This window comes from Babylonia areolata, chromosome 29 (assembly GCF_041734735.1).
Source record: "Babylonia areolata isolate BAREFJ2019XMU chromosome 29, ASM4173473v1, whole genome shotgun sequence".
Lineage (NCBI taxonomy): Eukaryota > Metazoa > Mollusca > Gastropoda > Neogastropoda > Buccinidae > Babylonia > Babylonia areolata.
Window position 1 is genome coordinate 11621580 of NC_134904.1, and position 17783 is coordinate 11639362.

The following is a 17783-nucleotide window of genomic DNA, read 5'->3' on the forward strand; positions in this document are numbered from 1 at the left end:
CCTGACATTTGACTCAAATGCTTATGGCATACTGTCAGTTTGTGTTAGTGTAAATATTTGTGTGTGTGTCTGTGTCTGTGTGTGTGTTTTTGCATGTGCGTACATGCATGCGTGTGTGTGTGTGTGTGTGTGTGTGTGTGTGTGTGTGTGTGTGACTTCATTGTTGACATTCTCTCAGCTGCTGTGATTGGTGTAGAAACTCAATATATATATATATATATATATATATATATATATATAGAATAGTACTGATTATGATTAATAATAATTAATTAGACCTTCCCCAGCGTTTAACTGTGATTCAGGTTCTTATTCGTGTATACTTTATGTTTCAGTACGGGCATGCTGGGTGCACATACAAACTTAGCATGTTGCTCATTAGTTGTCGATTGACTGGAGCATGACCTTTGCTGTTTGACCTCTGACTTAAAGTTGTCAAGTGCACTGTGGTCTCTGATTGTTCCCACTGGTCTCCAGAAGATGATTTATGAAATAGGAAAAAAATTTCCAAGAACACCCAACACATGCATGTATTCACATGTGTGCTTGCCCTCACCCACATTTTCTGTCTGCTGTGTATATATACATATACATACATATATAATACTCAAATGTTGTGGCACCTGTGACAGCATATGAGTGTGTGCACGCACGCACACGCACACACACACACACACACACACACATGCACACACATGTACATGTGCATATTCACACATGCATTGACATGCACACATACATACATGTACATATTCACACATACGCTTATTCACATCCACACATACACTTCCCCATACACACTATTTCACACACACACACACACACACACACACACACACACACACTTTCTCTCTGTCTCTATCAGTATCACACACTCACACAGGTGTTCACTGAAAAAAAAAAATCTGAGCAAAATGATTTAGAAGCTGAGCAGTCATCGGCTTGCATGGAGAAATAGGTTAGCAGCCTGTGAGCTTGGCACCGCTTCACACTGCAGCTGTGTCATTTTACGTGTGTGTGTGTGTGTACTCTGTGTGTGTGTTTGCATGCGCACTTGCGCACATGATTTGAATCCTGACTGAATAAAACTGGAAACATATTATTATTATGACTATGAGTGTTGAAAGGCAGCTGTTAGTTGGCTTTACCCAGGTTAACCGGTAGCCCATGACACATAAAAGACTCGGTGTGTGTAAAACGCTTAGAGTGAAGTATCTGACCGAAGATAGGCACTATGTATTCATAAGTATCAGATATCAAGTATCATTACTACAGTTGCATATGGGACAGCACTGTTCTGACATTGCTTTGCAATTTGACAGCATGTTACAAGCATTCTTTTTCCAGTCTAACTCTTGTGGTTGAGTGTGATGATTATGTCATGGCCACTGAGGAAGGCTGCAGTTAAATTAAAAAAAAAAAAAATTGTATATATAACTAAAATTAATATCTGAGACACACATACATAAATATTTACACATATTGGTAAAGTGACTGGTTCAATTAGGTAGTCAAACAAGAACAAACAACAAGCCCTGATCATTGCATGGGGTGTATACACACACACACACACACACACACACACACACACACACAGAGAGAGAGAGGAGATGTGGTGTAGAGTTTCTGGATCAGTCTGCACGCTTTAACACCTCCTTGAAACTTAAAATGAAAGTGATATGAGCCATAATGAGGTGTTGTGATTTAAGCATGTCGACATGTTAATGATTTTATGGCAAATCAAAGAGAGAAAGTGGGAGAGACTGGAGCATAGAGACAGAGACAGAAAAAACAAGGGAAAAAAAGTGATTTTTCTTCTTGTATTTAATTGAACAGAAAGAATATTTTTGTTAGTTTCATGCCTGTTGGGATGCCATCGGCTCTTTCAGTATAGAAAATCCCCTTGTTTTGTGGAATTTCTGTACCTGTATGAATTTTATCACTTCTGTTTGCTTTCTTTAATTATTTCTGGCATTTCCTTTTTCTGTCATATTTTCCATTATTTTCTGTATATCTGATCCATTCATCTGCCTCTGTGTGTGTGTGTGTGTGTGTGTGTCTGTGTGTGTGTGTGTGTCTGTGTGTGTGTGTGTGTGCGTGCGTGCGTGTGTGCAAAATTCAAGTGTGCGAAATTAATCTATGCAGCCATTTCACACACTTGACAGAGAGAGATTAATATCATGATTACCCTTTCCTGGTAAACAGTATTTGTCAGCCAGACTGCTATTTCAGAGATAAAAGTGGAAGCTGGCCAACTCCCAGCAAACTGAAGAGAGCTCCAGTTCATTGTATCCTTCCTCTTGAATTATGATTGGTTACACATCGCACGAAGTTTTACTTGTTTGCTTGTTTGTTTAGTGTTGTTGTTGTTGTCTTTTTTTTTTCTTCTTCTTTTTTTTTTTTAACGAGAATGTCCACATGTTCAGAGAGAGAGAGAAGTCAAAGTAAAAAAAAATGTTTTAATTGTCAGGCCTCTGGCCCATAACAAGAGAGAGAGAGAGAGGGGGGGGGGGGGAGAGAGAAAGAGGGAGAGAGAGAGAGAGCAGCAGATTTCCTGTGAGATCAGAGAGAGCACAGTGCAAGGAATTGATCAATGCATGGACAGGAATACACATCGATTTGTGATAGGTTTTGTGGGCTTCTCTCACTCTCTCTCTCAGCTATGTCTGTCTGTCTGTCTGTGTGTTTCTGTCTATCTGTCCGTCTCTCTCTCTCTCTCTTTCTCTCTCTCTCTCCACACACACACACACACACACGCACACACACACACACACACGCACGCATGCACGCACGCACACAAACACACACACACACACACACACGCACGCACGCACGCACAAAGTCACCTTTAAGTTTGAACCGTCCTACGATGTTTTTAATTTGGCATTGACGTAATAGCTGCTAAAAGGAGACCATAGTCTACAGATGTATTTTTTCCATGCGAAAGAATGGTTGGTGTAAAAAACAACAACAAAAAAAACCAAAAAGCAAACCAAAAAAAAACAAAAAAAACAAAAACAACATAGAAATGACGTCATGTAACTGAGCATCTTATTTATTATTTTTTTTCAATGTATCCTGGTGAAGAATCACATTTCGAAACACACATCCCATGTCAGTGTTAAGAGATGTTCAGCTTCAAGACTCGATGTCTTTTTCAGTTTTGTTGCCTCTTTGTAATGTCCGCTGAAATCAGCAGCGGACGTGCTGTTTCACGAGACGAAAGAGGGAGCAGGTCACGATCATGTTACCATAGTGTGTGACACAATAACTGAAGTGTTGGCGTCAGTGTTCTTGTGTGTTCTGCTGCAGCATATTTTTGATTGACAGGGTTGGGAGTCTTAACTTGAACACATGCAGACCTGAAAATATCTGTTTGTATTTGCGTGTATAAAGATGTGTATTCAAGTTCGTATGATGTAACCAAAAGAGAGTCAATTGAGGAAATGGGGGGGGTGAGATATATATATATATATATATATATATATATATATATATATATATATATATATATATATATATATATATATATATCGGAGAGAGAGTGAGAATATCACTTTTGCCTCTTGCTCATTAGGTTGCCTTCATCACTGAACACTAGCTCTCACAGAGACGTACAGACACAGTGGTTCACACAGACACAGACGCTCTCTCTCTCATCCCGGCACACACACACTCTCTCTCTCTATCTCTCTCACTCTCTCTCTCTCTCCCTCTCTCTCTCACACACACACATACACGTGCACGCACGGCATGCTTATACACACATTGGGGATGAAAAAAAAGGGGGCGTGGGGGAGAGAGAGAGAGAGAGTGGGGGGGGGGGGGGGGGGGGTCTCTTTACTACAGAGTGTGTATACAGTCTTTTACCACCAAATCCTTCACTCACACGTTCTGAAATGTCATGTCGGGAGTGTTTGGCACAAACGTCCTTGGACACATGCCAGATGCCATTGGCACTTTTCTTCTTCAACTTGCTTTCTTTCTCCCTTTTACTGAGCATGGTTCTCGTCTTGAAACAGCAGCAAGGACTTAGCTAAACACACCACTAACTGATACCAGGCGTGTTGTTCTCTCTCTCTGTGTCTCTCTCTCTGTCTCTCTCTCTCTCTCTCTCTCTCTCTCTCACACACACACACATTCACACCCACACATACATACACAACACACACACACACACACACACACACACACACACACACACACACACACATACACACACACACACACACACACACACACACACACACACACACACACACTGACAGAGTCACACACACCCTTAATTGTGCGTACACACGTATAAATACACTGATCAACGCAACATCCCAAGGAAGGGAGGGAGAGTCTGTGGAAGGGAGAGGGGATATATATATATATATATAATTTATATATATATATATATATATATATATATATATATATATACACACATATTAGTGTGTGTGTGTGTGTGTGTGTGTGTAAAGATTAACACACAAATGATTCTGAAAAAAAAAGAAGTCTTCATTCGGTTTTAGCATCGAAATCGATTCGACGGTCGGCTGTCCAATATGTACAACAGCTAGAAAATCACTCTATGAATTGCCGAAGAATGGAACTTGATCCACATTGTGCCATCCCCACACTATATCTGATATAGTTTACTGGTAGCATACAATAATGGGGCAGTCAGTTTACGCTCATTCAACTGCAGGTACCACACGGTGAGTGGATCTTTCATTCTGCCTTCGGCACCCTGCTCCGAGATCATAGGCACCGAGGTTGTTTGTATCGGTATGACAAGCGCAATAGCCGAGTGGTTAAAGCATTGGACTTTCACTAAGTTTCAGTCTGAGGGTCCCGGGTTCGACTGAATCACGGCGACGGCGCCTGGTCGGTAAAGGGTGGTGATTTTCACGATCTCCCGGGTCAACATAATTATGTGCAGACCTGCTTAGTGCCTGAACCCCCTTCGTGTGTATGACGCAAGCAGAAGATCAAATACGCACGTTAAAGATCCTGTAATCCATCTCAGCGTTCGGTGGGTTATGGAAACAAGAACATACCCAGCATATAGCCCCCGAAAGCGGAGTATGGCTGCCTGCATGGCGGGATAAAAACGGTCGTACACGTAAAAGCCCACTTGTGTTCATACGAGTGAACGTGGGAGTTGCAGCTCACGAACACAGAAGAAGAAGAAGAAGTTTGTATCGGAATGCCCTGGTCAACATGCAGTGTGCCTTAACTGCTTGCGAGTGATTTCCTCCTTGTGGTGTGGACACAAGTAAAATTATGTTTGAGGTCAAATACCGTGGAGCGAACACCAGCACTGAGAAAAACTGATTCATTTTTAGTTAAATGTCAGTATGAAGGCCCAAAATTTGGTCCAGTTTTAAATAGCGGGGACCCTTTTTGCAACCATGTCGTACTTGGAATGGATACAATGTGCATATTTATGTGCCAGTGTGTCTATCCAGTATTTGTCCTGTTACTCTTGACTGAGTGCAAGGCAAGGCAAGGAGTTTATTTCGTGTGCCCCCTGGGAGCATTGAAACATTACACACGTTCATCCTTTACACATATCCTATAAATATAAAAAGAGTGATGTCGAAAACAAGAAGTAGGCTCATTCGTTCAGTCACTTAATAATACACATTGACAAGTACTATTTCACTCATAATACAAACAAACAAAAAACAACAAAGCAATTAAAAAATCGTATAAACTGACAAAACATTAATTAAAAAATAAATAAATAAAAATAAAAAAGAGCTACGTATAGCAGAAACCAAGGATTTAAGTTTTAATAGTATTCTTTTTTTTTCTTCAGAAAATAATAGGTGGAATTTAATGGAGTTTGGGCGGATTCTATAATACCCAGATAAACATTTTTGTCTGATGCTTTCAGAAACTGGGCACACAAACAAAACAGTGAAACTCATCAGCAACGTCGTTTGTGGAACATTTATCACATCACAGATTCTTTCGTTTCTGGGTAAATTGTCAAAACATCTGTTACATGGCTACGATCCAGCTGTGCTGTAGTTTGACTTAACTGGATTGACCCCCTCTTCTCTTTCTTTCTGTCTTCTTTCTTTCTTTCTTTCTTTCAGAAGACAGAATACTTTATTATCTCAACAAAAGAAATTCATTTGTGGTGTAAAACACATAAACAATGCACAGAAATCACAGTCATTCAACATCTATACACAAAAAGACATAAAATGTTTAGATGGCAACCCATGCGTACAATAAACAATCACAGTAGATAACAACAACACAACAGAAACCTTTAAAAGGTAACTTAGAGTAAAATACATGCATCATCACAGCCATACATGTGCAACACAAAATCAGTTAAGGATATGAATAAAATAGGCATGGAATAGCAAACTGAAAGTAGACATAAGACATAAAAAGATTATAATAACAATGTAATTCAACAGTACTTGATTTAAGATGTTACATTCCACATACACACACTTTGGCATACTTTTTTTTTTTTTTTTTTTTTTTTAATCACAGATCTGATTATCGATTATTGTTGTTTAATAGCTGAATTGAGGTTGGTATAAAGCTGCATTTGGTTTCTGTTTGTTTTAAATTTTGGGACACAGAACCGTTTGCCTGAAGGTAAAGAGTTGGTAGTAATTTTCCAGCGTATGGCTGCTGTCACTTCAAAATGCATTTGGCTTTCTGTCGTACTCTGACATTATACATGTCCGGTAAGAGGCAGCTTCATTTCAAGGCGGTAAAATGGTTGCTTTTTGTTGGTCTGCGTGGGGTTCTGATTTTGGTGTCTCTGTCAGTGCATAAAAAATATTGGTGAGAGACGTCATGCTTGATTGTAACACCTGCCTGCCTGCCTTGATTAAGACTGGGAAAGTGTAGGAGTCTGGAGTTGGCTGGTAACTGTGTGTGTGTGTGTTTGGGAATGTTTCACTGGGCTGGGGTGTAGCAGGACATGCTGGGATATTAAAACGATTACGACCAGCTGGGTTGATTTATGGAGAGGAAAGGGGATTGTTTGTGTGTGTGTGTGTGTGTGTGTGTGTGTGTGTAGTGTAGTGTAGTGTAGTGTGTGCGTGCGTGCGTGCGTGCGTGTGCGTGCGTGCGTGTGTATGTGTGTGCGTGTGTAGTGTAGTGTAATGTGTGTGTGTGTGTGTGTGTGTGTGTGTGTTCTTTAGTTTAGCGTCTTTTCACTATCAGTGATATTAGGGTGTGTGTGTGTGTGCGTGCGTGCGTGTGTGCGTGTGTATGTGCATGCGTGCTTGTGTGTGTGTGTGTGTAGTGCAGTGTAGTCTGTGTGGACGGGGGAGGGGTGGAGGGTTGCTGTGAGATACCGAGTCTGGTTGAGTTCACAGAGGACAGATATTCTGTACACGAGACAGGAGCACGCGAGAGTTTCTCTACATGAGACAGGAGCACGTGAGAGTTTCTCTACATGAGACAGGTGCACGTGAGAGTTTCTCTACACGAGACAGGAGCACGTGAGAGATTCTGTACACGAGACAGGTGCACGTGAGAGATTCTGTACACGAGACAGGTTACCGCGAGAGATTCTATACACGAGACAGGTGCACGTGAGAGATTCTGTACACGAGACAGGTTACCGCGAGAGATTCTATACATGAGACAGGTTACCGCGAGAGATTCTGTACATGAGACAGGTGACCGTGAGATATTCTGTACATGACAGGTGACCGTGAGAGATTCTGTACACGAGACAGGTTACCGCGAGAGATTCTATACACGAGACAGGTGACCGCGAGAGATTCTGTACACGAGACAGGTGCACGTGAGAGATTCTGTACACGAGACAGGTTACCGCGAGAGATTCTATACATGAGATAGGTGACCGCGAGAGATTCTGTACACGAGACAGGTGCACGTGAGAGATTCTACACATGCGTGCACTGCCCGTGTGGTCAGTGCATAGACAAGGGTCGCTGCAGAGTCATCAGCCAGATGAGTGTCCAATCACCGTCAGTCACCCAGCCTACGTACACGTACCCTGTCTAAGCATCGTACAGCCATCCCCTCAAACATCTCTCCATCCACCCAGCGCCACCAGCCCACCCAGGATCACCACCACCCTTTATTATAATTACACCCACCTTCTTAATCACCCGGCCGGCCACCTTAATTTAACGAACCCACCCGTGCCACCAGCCAGCCAGACAAGCTAAGCTGTACAGGGTCTGAACTCGAAGTCACGGAATGCTTCCAGTCGCGCGCTAATAAACGAAGATGTCATTATTGATGACGCCATCCTCCGGTGCTCAGCATTCCCACGTTTCTCTGTCCCCCCACCCCCACCCCCCTCCGCCCCACCCCCCACCCCCCCCTGATGTTGGGCGTGACTCGTTGAAGGTCAACGGTGTGTGGCTGTGTCCTTGCAGCAGCTTGGACCAGACGGCACATGCGTTCCACGTAAAATTTCGCCCGATCGTTGACGACGCGAGGAAACGGCGGCGACACGCACAGTGTTCCTTGTGCTGTAGAGACTTGTGTGTGTGTGGGGGGCAGTCGATCTGATCGGTGGGAGCGGAGCATCTCAAAGTGCTGCCGTTTCCTTTTCCTTTTCCTGCCGCTCATCGGTGAGTTGCTGGATACGAGTTGCTGTGTATCATCGGTGAGTTGTTGCGTACCAGTTACGTGTATCGTCGGTGGGTTGTTGCATACAAGTTGCTGTTTATTGTCGGTGAGTTGTTGGATACTAGTTCCGTGAACAATCGGTGAATTGTTGCATACAGGTTGCTGTTTATTGTCGGTGTGTTGCTGCATACAAGTTGCGTGTATTGTTGGTGTGTTGCTGTGTACAAGTTGCGTGTATTGTTGGTGTGTTGCTGTGTACAAGTTGCGTGTATTGTTCAGGAGTTCCTGTATACATGTTGCGTGAAAAGTCAGTGAGCTGTTGTATACAAGTTGCGTGTATCGTCGGTTAGTAGTTGCATACAAGTTGCGTGTAATGTCGGTGAGTTGCAGACAAGTTACGATCATTGTTGGTGAATTGCATACAAGTTTACATGTGTTGTTGACGTCAGGAATGTGTTGTGCAGAGAACAGCACATCAGCACAGTACTGCACAGAACAGAACCAGAGACACGTGATGACGATACTGTAGGATTATGTGGACAGCACAAAGTGGGGTCAGAAATGAGGGGAAAGGCTGTGAGATGATGTCTAAAAATGGATCTTCTGTTTTTGTTTTTTTTTTTCGCTGACGACGCTTCCAGACAGCGTCAGTGGCTGGTGAGTGGGGGGGGGGGGGGAAAGAAGAAGAAAAAAGTCTGTCCGATTCTGCAGCGAAACTCTTTTATAACTCATTTATTGATTTTTCCATTCATCCGTTCATTTTTTTCTTCTACTTTTTATTTATTTATTTATTTTATTATTATTTTTTTAAATAGTAGTTAAGCAGTCAGAAAGCAGTTGGACGTCGGAAACGGCAGAGTTTTTACCCATTCATATATCGCTTCTGTACCAGGCGGAAGATACTTTAACAGAAAAACCAACAAAACAAAACCAAACGTCGAACTGAGCACCAGCATAAACATTTAGCTATACTGAACCGCTTTAATTAAGCACCACCAATACAACTATAAAACAAGTGTTGAAGTGAAGCAAACTTCGAAATACAGTGCTGCACAATTCATTTTGGGAATTGTCAATGAGTGGTGTGGACATGTTAACTCACTCAGTACGGTCAGTCCTCTCTTCTCCTCTACATATACCCCTCGGATGTCCAGTGGGTGCTGAATGACCCAATCTTTAGCTCCCGTCGTCAGAATTGTGGTATTCTTTGTCAACATTCACCTCTTCAGTATAAGAGCCTTCCGCTTGCAATATTTTGATGATGGTAATTGGGCTGAAACGCTGTTAACGTCGTCTCTTTCGCCGTTCGTATGGAGAGAGTTAATGATAAGTTTACAAGCGTGAGAGTTCATTCAAGGAGTCCAATCCAAAAGTATGCAGGCGACAGAAAGCAAGCCAAGCTGTTTCATTAACGTGTATGGCCACACCGTCTGCAGCAGTGCAGGCGTTGCAGCGTCTTCACTTGGATACATGCGACCATATTCTGCACCAGCTGTTGGGGCAGCTGATTCCATTCCTGAATCAAGGCAAGTCTCAGCTGCCTCGGTCTGTGCGATTGCACTTCTCGGGGATGCGGGACCTTTTGTTGTTGTTGTTGTTGTTGTTGTTGTGTTTCCATGTACCCAGATCGGGTTTCTCGGATTGAATTATTTTTTATCCTTTGAACCTTTGGTCTGGGGTTGCCATTCACCTTGCAACTGCCCGTGACCAAGTTCATCCCCAACATGATCAGTGGAAGCAAGTTTAGTTGAGAGCGATGGCCAGGGCAACAGAGGGGTGTTGTGTTGATGCAGACACAGGGCTGTGGCCCATACTATGTGAGGACGGAGCGTTGTCCTGCTGGAACATCTGCAGCTGGGGATGATGATGGAATAGGGGTACAACATGGTCCAGGAGAAGAGCCACGTACGTTGCAGAGTTCACATGACCATTGAAGACGTGGAGTTGGGTTCTACGGTGGTCTTTGAAGCCTGCCCATACCATCAGGCTGTCTCCTCCCCATCTCTCCACTCCTTGAAGGCAACAGTTTGTACACTTCACCCCAGCCCCACGCCACACTCACTGTCGGCCGTCAGTGGGCGAAAGGTCCAATCTGCTTTCATCTGAAAACAAAACACTTCTCCACTGACGCCGGGTCCATCGAAGGTTCTGACGAACGCATTGAAGACGTCGTTGGCGATGTGGGTCTGTCAGAACAGGGCCCACACAAGGACGTCTTGCGTGATGTCCTGCTGCCTGTTGTCGGCTCCTGACAGTACCAGCACAGATTGGACCACGTCTGCCGAATACTTGTCTTGCTGTCAAGGTTGTTGGCAAAGATCGGTTCTCAGGATGAAGCCGCCTGATGTGGACGTCTTGACGAGTGGTGGTGACTCGTGGTTGACCTGGACGAGGTCGATCAGCAGAGCTGCCTGTTTGCTGATACCGTTGCTGTGAGCGCGTGACGGTAGTGTGGTGACAACGAAGTCCCCGAGCAACTTCCTTGCATGGCATGCCGCTGGTCAGCATTCCAAAGGCTCGCTCTCTTTCCCGTGCACTTAAATTTGCCATAATTGACAGAAGTCCTGAGTGACATTTGCATTGGCACTGTGCATCTTCTTCATCTTGCTTCCCTTCTCAACGTTTTGAACACGCGTTTTTTCCTTTTCTCACGTTTGGAACACGCGTTCGCCTGGGAAGCAAAATGTGTGTTGAAGTGTTTTACACGTGCTGCACGTCCATTGCTGGTCCCATCTGACCAAAATTAATGTTTAATTCAGCTAGCTGTGCCATCTCAGATTCAGGTGAAATGAGCAAAACATGATAAAAGGGTGCTTGATAAAAGCTGTTCAGTATATTTCAAATCTTGTCGCTCTCTCTGCATCCGCAAAACCACTTATATTTCATTTTCCGATGCCTATGCATAATATTGGGAACATCCCAAATCACTCTGCTTGGAAAATTTCGTGCCAGTAGTTTTATTTGTTTTTTAATTTTTTTCTGTATATATATATATATATATATATATATATATTTTTTTTTTTTTATCTAAGAAATAAATTACCCGTTGTTTTTTTTCTGTCGATTACCACTTGTTTTCTTTATTCGGTCCTATTTTGAGTATGTTTGAGCAACAGCTTTCGCAACTTTTGGCCAGTATTGTATATTTTAAAAAAAGAAAGAAAAAAAAAAGAAAGCATTTTCCCCATAAAAGATGGATAGCCCCGATATTGCCCATTGCAGTCGGCTGGACTGTAAGCAAAAATGGTGAACATAGTTTTTCTTTCTTTCTTTTTTTTTTTTTTTTTCTTTTTTTTTTTTCTTCTTTTTTTTCACAACAGAGGTAACCTAATAGTCTTACGTCTGTTATAATTTCATTTTTGAAGTCTTGTTGCGAGAACATTTTACGATCTGGAGTTTGGCGTCTGGAACACATCTAATATAATGCTGTGTTGTTTTGGGAAAGACTGTTGCGGCGTGATTTAGTTTGTGGCGTTTCAAATTCACAAAAGGGAACAGACGTGACATGAAGTGGTATTGTGGTTGTTTTGGGGTATCGTGCCGTTGTGAACTCGTAATACGTTTACTTTACGTGTGTGCTTAGATCATAAACGGTGTAAAAGCCTTTGTTTTGACACCCTTGAGATGATTCATCTTTTGGAAAATACGTTGATGGTTTTGATTTTGTTTTTGCTGTTTGCTGTGTGTGTGTGTGTGCGTGTGTGTGTGTGTGTGTGTGTGTGTGTGTGTGAGTGTGTGTGTGTTTAGGAGGCTTGGGGAGGATGGAGGTATATATGGAGGGGTGGGATGGGGAGAATCCGAAAACGCTGTTTTTTGTTTTTGTTTTTGTTTTTAATGGCGTATTCTGTGCAGCTGGTTATTGTGCACACACACACACATACACACGCACACACACACACACACACACACACACACACACACACACACACACAGAGTATCTTATCTATTTATCAATCTGTGTGTGTGTGTATGTATCTATGTATGTATGTGTGTATGTATGTATCTATGTATCTATCTATCTATTTGTCTGTCTGTCTGTCTGCCTACAGTGTGTGTGTCCACATGTTCGTGCCAGAAACAAGGAGGGTGACACTGAAGCAGTTGTCACAGCGATCTGGAGATATATATATATATATATATATATATATATATATATATATATATATACAGACAGAGAGGGGGAAGGGAGGCGCAGAGAGAGGGGGTGGAGGAGAGGGGGAACTGTGGTGGAGGGGTGGAGAGAGAGAGAGAGGGAGTACCCTACCACCGGCTAAAAAAAAAAAAAAAAAAAAAAAAAAAGAAAAAAAAAAAAGGAGAGAGAGAGAAAACATCTTTACCACCCTCCTTTCTGCCCTTTTTGTTGGCAACGACTCAGAGATGCAACTGACGTGGCTCCTAGAGAAAGAAAAAAAAAGAAGAAAAAAAAATCGGTTGTCGGAGTTTGGTTCCAGCTGCTTTGTTTGTTTTGATGCCGGAAGTACTCTTGACACACCCACGTCGCTGCGTTCAGCCTCCCCACCCCAACCGCCCATATACGCTGCGGTCGTCACCATAGCACGCGCGTTGCGAGGGCAGAAGAAACACGAAAAAGGGATTCCCAGCAACCTTTTACGTGGAGGTCACTTCAAGGTTCTGTTGGACTTGGTGGCAAACGGGGCGTTATTTCCCCCTTCTGGAGAGACGGTGCGAAATATATGTGTCTTCGCTAATGGCTGGAAAGTGCACCAGAAAGATTCATTTTTGTGGTCACCATGACATAGTGACGGAAAACTTCGTGCTGAAATCAGTGATGATGATTTTGAAGTAGTTGTGCCGTGCGTGGGATATCTTATACCTTTTTTTTTTTGTCTGTAGCAGAGACAACAGGGAAAGAAAGAGGTATTGTTGAGTTTTTTTTCTCAGCAAGGTTTTATTTTCTGTTGCGTAATGATGTCTGTGAGAGTGTTGTGGTGTGAACCAGGCGCTGTGATGTTGCTTTGTGGGGGTGAATACGTTTGTGTATGAGTTTGGTTTATTTGAAACTTTCGTTCTTTTGTGGGTTTCTTTTTTTCTTTTCTTTTTTTTCTATAATAGAATATATCTTTATTACCGAATGTACCGGTGTCACAAGGAATATAGGTGTGATGGGTGTGTGTATGATGGATCTATCGTCAGCGCGAATGCTCACTTAAGTATACGCCACACATTACTCGTTCGATACGAACGGGCCTGATGACTAGATCTGCAGTTAAATGGTTCGTATCAGTATCAGTAGCTCAAGGAGGCGTCACTGCGTTCGGACAAATCCATATACGCTACACCACATCTGCCAAGCAGATGCCTGACCAGCAGCGTAACCCAACGCGCTGAGTCAGGCCTTGAGAAAAAAAAAGAAAAAAGAAAAAAAAAGGGGGGTAAATATAATAATAAAAATAGATAAATAAATAAATGAATAAATAAAAAGGTTACTGATTGAACAGTTGTTTTTTCTTCTTTTTTTTTTTTGTTTTTTTGTACACATTAGGTTGGCTCGAGAGACAGGGCTTTACTGTTTTGGGGGAAAGAAGCTTTTGGGGGAAAGAAGCTATTGGTGAAGCGATTGATCTTGGTCCTAATATTTTTGTACCAACGACCCGAGGGGAGCATCTCAAGGATCTCGAAAGCTGGATGGGATTCATACGAACTGATTGACTACTTTTTTTTTTTTCCTGAGTTGCCCGCTTAATGTCATTTATGTCAGTGAGTAGCCATGGTAATCAGTAACACATTTTATCGTGTGGTTCCACTTCGTATTGTCATCAGTGTGTGTGTGTGTGTGTTTTCTCTCTCTCTCTCTCTCTCTCTCTCTCTCTGTGCGTGTGTATAAATGCCACTGGGGTGTATCGATCTGAGGGCATGTGTAATTTTAAGCTTTTCTTACGACGAACAGACTGCTGACGAGAAAAAGGTTGAGTGAAATTGTTTTACTTTTTTTGGGGTGGTAAGGATAGGGTGAGGTTAGCGGGGGTGTGGGTGGGGGATGGGGGTGGTTACTCTGGAGACCTGGGCTGGTTACAGCTCCCACATGCTCGCTCATTCGTTCTGACGAAAGAAATAAGTCTCTGTATGCCTTCTCTGTTCCCCCCTTTTGCCTAGACAGCCATTCCAAGTTGTTTAATCAGATGCTTCATGGGAAGCCGGGTGGTTTGAATGGATCTTAACGCATGCTTTGGATCCAACTTCCGCACGAGGAGATTTAAAGGCACTGGAATGTTGGTAATTTCCTTTTAAGTTAATTTTCACCATCCCACTATTTTAACAGTCATTTGAAGCGATGTTGCCTATGATGAAGTGTTGTGACCCATTTCCTGTGGTTTTCGACTTTGGGGTTTTGCACTTAATTTCAGTTGACATAGATTCATTCGTTATACCAGCATGCAGCTTGTTAACAGTCTGCTATGACGCGTTTATTCATTTCGTTCCGCTTAGAGATCCATTTGTTCCGTTCATAGGCACCCAGTCATACAGAAACAACAGAAAAACATTGCTGCTTGAGTCGACAGATGTCGGTTCCTGTTCAGGATATGGGTATTTTCACGTCATTCACAAGCTTAAATTTTTATGAAAAGGGTGCATAACATGCCACATGTCATTAATTATTTTCTCATATGCCTGCAGTGTAAAACGCACGTAAAAATTCGTTTGAATCGGTCCCAGAATTTATGATACCCAAACAGGAAATTACCTGGAAGGTTTACTCACATGTTGAGTTGAAGAATATATATATTCGTCTTCAACCCTCAACTGGCGGTCGGGACCTGGCCCACAAAACTAAGAACGCCTGACTGTTAGAAGGAAGAAAGAAAATGAAAACACAAACAGTAACTCGTGTACTCCTAAGGTTGGCTCGAGAGACAGGGCATTACTTGTGGCGTTCGTAGTTCATTGTTCGATGTTGACGGCGTTAAAAATAGTCTTCTTTCATTTTTTTTTTTTTTTTACCCCCATTCTGTTTTGCTCCTTTTCTCATCTTTTCCTTTCCTCTTCTCTTTGTCATTGTTCTTCCCCTCCTTCTTCTTTTGGATGGATAGCCAACATCGACTTGTCGATGAATCTGCTACACGAATTCTTTTCCGGAGGGTGGTTCCGAGTGGGCTGTTTTAGTTAGCTCTAGGTTTAACAGGATTAGGAGGATTTTGTAGGGAGGGGGTGTGGGGTGTGTGTGTGTGGGGGGGGGGGGGTAGTTTGCTGTTGTTTGGAGCTGGTCAGAGGTTTGCCACCCTGGCCTGGAAGGCTGCCAGAGATGATGGCGCAGTGGCGGCTTCAGTGGGCAAGTTGTTCCATTCCGGGATGGTTCTTGGAAAGAATGTCATCTGCCGGTACTGTGTCCCTTACGTCATTCTTTTTTGTTTCTCTTTCTCTTTGCGAATTCTTTTCTATTTTCATGTTCGCACTAAAAAAATCCTTTCCAAGTCAGTTTTAATGAGGACGCACAAAAAGAGTTACGTTTGTGTGTGTGTCCAGTTGTTTCTTTTTTGTTGTGCCTCTGTGTGTGTTTGTGTGTGTGTGTGTGTTTGTGTATGTGTGTGCGCGCGCGTCCGTGTCCATTCGTTTCTTTTTTGTTGTGCCTGTGTGTGTGTGTGTGTGTGTGTGTGCGTGCATCCGTGTGTGTGTGTGCACGCGCGCGCGCATGACGAGCTGTATAGGGGAAAGGTTATGATATATTTTTGAATGGCTTTTAGGCGATCAACATTTTTGCGCCTCTCAGCGTGACTCAGTTTTGCCAGTCCCCGATAGTATTTGCTTCTTGTAGCGGAGGGTTCTCCCGACAGTAATGGAATACTAATCGGGGGGGGGGGGGGGGGGGGACAATTTGCATGGCATTCCATCCAGCCTTTAGGGGATGGAGCGATGGTTGATAGTTGGCTGGAAGAAAGAAAAACGGTTTGTGGGGAAAAGGCATGGTGAAAAGAAGGGAGGTGGGAGGGGGTTAGGTGTGTGTGTGTGTGTGTGTGTGGTGGGTATGAGGGAGTTTGGCGGCGGAAGGGAGGGGGTGGCGGAGGAATAGGGGGGATATATCTGAAGAAACCGTTGTTGTCTTGACATTTTGCAAAGCCGGGGGCCTGAGCTTGGTGACTTCCGCTGACGTCTGGGGTGGTGAGGGGTAGGGTGAGGGGAGCGAGGGAGGGGTAGAGGGTGGGAGGGAGCGGGGGAGGGGAGCGAGGGAGGGGTAGAGGGTGGGGGGGAGCGGGGGAGGGGAGCGAGGGGGGGGGGGAGGGGGGGTTGAAACTGTAGAGCGGCGGGCGAATTCGTAATGCTTTTATGTTATGTCCTTCCCCCTTCCTTCCGTCTTTCGCCCGGCTCAGATCGATCGAGAAGAGCTGCAGGAATCTTCAACAGTATTTTTTTTTTAATTTTTTTTTTTATCTTTTGTTTATCCCCGCTTGCTTTTTGCAGCACTCCCTCGGTGCTCACCCTCTCCTCTCCCCTCATGTATGTATCACACGGGTGAAAAGGTCGCTGATTTATCTTTTGTGTGTTACACTAAATGGAATTGAAGAGTCATTTCCACCAACTATCACATCAGTGATTTATTACTATCACATGACGGAAAAGCCGTTGATTTATCTTGTGCCAACTGTCTTCACGAGTGAATATCCCTATCTCCATCAACTACCACTGTAAATTCCAACTTATTCCTAGAACTCGGGGAGGGGGGGTGTGGGGTGGGGGAGGGAGGGGAGAGGAGGGGGGGGGTGTAGTCTATTCTCTCTGATTTCTTTTGGTTCCTTATGTTTGGTGCTAAACGTTACCCGACACAATAAGATTTCAGACAGGGAGGAAAGCATATACTATCTAAGAGTTATGGATGCGCAGAGAGTAGACTCGAACCAACAAATGAATAAGACACACAACTATCAAATAGATTGAGACGAGAGAGAATAATTTCACAACATATAACAACTATCAAGTTCTGAAGAATTGATTCATTTCTAGATCCTTTGTTTATTCAGTCACATATTCTCAACATTCTTGGGATAAACATCATATCAGATAACTCTCCATGGTAGCAATCTTCAGTCATCAACACAGACATCCTACGGCCTAACCTAACCTATCTACTGCCTATGTTGACTTAGAATCTGACCCGTCCCATACCTCTTGAAATAATCATCTAGCTGCAGACCTGTCTTCCAAGGGCTTGCTCGGGTTTCTCTCTCTGGGACTGCTCTTCGGCTCTTCTC

The 17783-nt window shown here is 43.4% G+C and overlaps 1 protein-coding gene across 1 annotated transcript in view; it reads left to right on the top strand.

Annotated features, from left to right (window-relative positions):
* Positions 1-17783, top strand: part of LOC143274742 (NAD(+) hydrolase SARM1-like) — an 86008-nt gene that overhangs the window by 675 nt on the left and 67550 nt on the right.